Below are 3,392 nucleotides of genomic sequence, written 5' to 3'. Positions count from 1 at the left end.
CCCATTGAGTATGGTGTTACCTCCGTGCTTCTACATGTAATCTGTTGAGAGTCTTAATCTTGAAAAGGTACTGAATTATAAAAAGCTTTTCCTGCATTTTTTGAGAATGATCATATGATTTTTATCCTTCATTCTGTTAATGTGGTGTGTCACAATTATTGATTTGTATATTTTGAAATAACTTTGCATACCAGGGATAAATTCCACTTGATCATGGTGTATGATCCTTTTAATGTGCTTGGTCATGGTGTATGACCCTTTTAATGCACTATTGAGCTTGATTTGCTAGTCTGTGGTTGAGGATTTTTGCATCTATGTTCATTAGGTATGTTGGACTATAATTTAATTTTCTTGTAGTGCCTTTATTTGTCTTTGGGTGATAATAATGCTGGTCTTGTAAAATGAATTTGAAAATGTTCCTTCCTCTTCAACTTTTTGGCAGAATTTGAGAGGAATTGGCATTAATTCTTTCTTTCTTTCTTTCTTTCTTTCTTTCTTTCTTTCTTTCTTTCTTTCTTTCTTTCTTTCTTTTTTTTTACCAGTTTTTGAATGAAAACATCAAACCTTGCATCAGTCATGCAAAAGAAATCCAATGAATAAAACACATATATTAGATTTCTAATAGCACTAAATTCAAGTGGGAACATTTTCAGTTCTTAATAACCAGGTGCCAAGGAGACCAGATTCAAGTAATCAGAGCATACGCTGTTCAGTTTGGTTTTCACATTGTGCATTCTTTTTTTGTCTCAAAACCTCTGTATATGTCTCTATATGTATATACATATACACTCATATGTGTGTACATATTATTTTATATTTATATATATATACACAAACATAGTTATAAAACATTAAAAAGAGCATTGGTGGATCAAGCATTGTTTTCCCCACAGAAAGAAAATAAAACAAAAATTACACGTTAAAATTCAAAATGAGCTACCAATGGCTTATAGTCCTAGTGTGCCACATGAAGTTTACAAAAGGCTAGGCTTTGCGCTGTCAGCATCTTCTTTTTTTTTCTTAGTTTGATTTTGCTACATTGAAAAACGTGTGTGTGTGTGTGCGCGTGCGCGTGTGTGTGTGTTTTCCTTTACAAAACTCCTTCCACAGATGCCTGGGGCCTGTGGCGGGTCACAGTCTGGGCAGATGCTCACAGCAGCATGTGGTACACAGAGAGTTCAGGAGGCTCTGGTAGGGGCTGTTTTTAGAAAACAATTGATTTCCTGTTGAATCAGGTACACGCGTCTGATCACTCCTTCCTCCCTATGCCCTGTCCAGTTCAGGTGGTCCTGGCTTTCTGGCTGTGGGCAGCCAAGAGGACAAAAGAAGGAAAGAAAAAAGGGAAACTAAACCACTGCCCCCTAGTTGGGCCAGGTTTCCCTTGGAGACTGTTGGAGAGGGGGCTTCTGGGTGACAGCCTCCACCCCAACCCCTCCATCCTCTGATGAGTCTGTTTTCTGCCTGTAGCCCAAACTGACACCAGCTGGTGGCCTGGAGTAGGGAAGGTGGGCAGGTGTGGGCTGGGACAGCCTGCCCTCACTGGGGATCTCGTCCCTGGGGACCTTGGAGCCACCGGCCAAGTGGGTGCCTGTCAGGTAAGGCCCTGGCCTGGGCTTCCATTCCTCATCATCTCCAGGAAGGGGGATGTTTTGAAAAGGGAAACAAATCTGGGTAGACTGCACCAGCAAAGAAAAATCCCAAACAAAGTAATAAAACAAGCTGGGGAAAAAAGCCCTAGAAAGCCACACATATCACCAATAGAGAACAACTCAAATGTTAAATTAACTACAAACTTGGATCAACAATAATAGTCCTTTTCTCTTGTCTCTGCAAAACTCAAGTTCAGAGTTGGAATCACGCAGCTTCCATTAGTGCTGGTGTGAAGACAGACAACCTCAAACTGTTAAGGCCTCTATGAAAAACAAGTGACCAAATTCCTCAGGAGAAACCGTACTAGTCCTCCAACCTCAGGTCCGGGCTGAGGCAAGTCTGCACTCTCACCACGCCTGCTTTTTTCCTTGTTGTTCTATGTAGAATAATAACCTTTACAGGAAAAATACTGTATAACTTTCTTGTATATTTTTTCCATTTTGAATATTAAAGCCAAAACCAGTCGCATCCTTCCTGTTTGCACCACCAGGAAGGCTGAGACTCTGGCCCTGGCCCCCAGCGGGCTGCTCTGGGTTTTGGATGCAGCCTCCTCTGTTTCACTGGGATGGAGGCTAGGGCCAGGGAGTCGCCAAACAGACCCGACCCAGCTCTCGGGGAGCAGCCCAGCACTGGGTGGGGCTGAGCTGGGGCTCAGGCCAGCTGCTAATCCCATGAGACTTCTCCAGGGCCTCTGCAGTGTCACCTGTACGACCACCTTCTGCCTGCCTCTCCCTGGGCATGCGGAGGGTCTTAGCTGCATGATGGAGGCCCTGCCAGAGGCACCAGAGGCTACCCTGTCTCTGGTGACAAGGAGTGGAGGTCCCAGTGGCCACCAGCGCCCATCCCAGATCTGTAAAGCTATCTGGCCCAGAGTTTTTCTTTGTCGGAAGGTTTTTGATTACTGTTTTAATCTCCTTACTCATTACTGGTGTGTTCAAATTTTCTGTTTCCTCATGATTCTGTCTTGGTTGGTTGGTTGGTTGGTTGTTTCTAGGAGTTTGTCTATTTCTTCTAGGTTACCCTATTGCCTGGCATATAATTATTCATAGTAATTTATGATTCTTTGTATTTCTGCTGCATAGTTATCATGTTGTCTCTTTGAATTATCTTTTTATTTAATTGAAACTCCTGTTTTCTTGATTTGTTGAGCTACGTGTTTGTCAAGCTTATTTATCTTTAAAAGAAACTCATTATCTTTTCAATAGTCTTTCTAGTCTCTATTTCATTCATTTCTTCACTAATCTTTATTATTTTCTTCTTTCTGTTAACTTTGGGCTTAGTTTGTTGTTTTTCTAGTTACCTCAGGTATAAAGTTAGGTTGTTTATTCGAGATTTTAATTTTTTTCTTAATGTAGGTATTTATTGCTACAAACTTTCCTCTTAGGACGGCTTTTGTAGCATCTTATAAGTATTGGTATATTGTGTTTCTGTTTTCATCTGTCTAAAAATACTTAATTTTGGTTTTAATGTTTTCTTTGTTCAGGAGTGTTGTTTAATTTCCACTTGCTTGTGAGTTTTCAATTGTCTTTTGTTATTGATTTCTAATTTCTTGCCATTGTTGTTGGAAAACATACTCGATATGATTTCAGTCTTATTAAATTTGTTAAGACCCTTTTTTGGCCTAACATATTGTCTTCCTGGAGAATATTCCATGTGGACTTGAGAAAAATATGTATTCTTCTACTATTAAATGGAACATTCCGTACACGTGTCTTAGGTTCACTTGGTGGATAGCGTTATTC

General features: G+C 40.6%; 1 pseudogene; it reads right to left on the bottom strand.

The window, feature by feature from the left end:
- Positions 1-1,131: 1,131 nt before the first annotated feature.
- On the bottom strand, positions 1,132-1,750 carry LOC108534743 (uncharacterized; annotated as a pseudogene).
- Positions 1,751-3,392: the final 1,642 nt, after the last annotated feature.

This window comes from Rhinopithecus bieti, unplaced genomic scaffold (assembly GCF_001698545.2).
Source record: "Rhinopithecus bieti isolate Rb0 unplaced genomic scaffold, ASM169854v2 scaffold_11744, whole genome shotgun sequence".
Classification (NCBI taxonomy): domain Eukaryota; kingdom Metazoa; phylum Chordata; class Mammalia; order Primates; family Cercopithecidae; genus Rhinopithecus; species Rhinopithecus bieti.
Note: the sequence above shows the minus strand (reverse complement) of the source record. Positions and strands in the feature narration are given on the sequence as shown.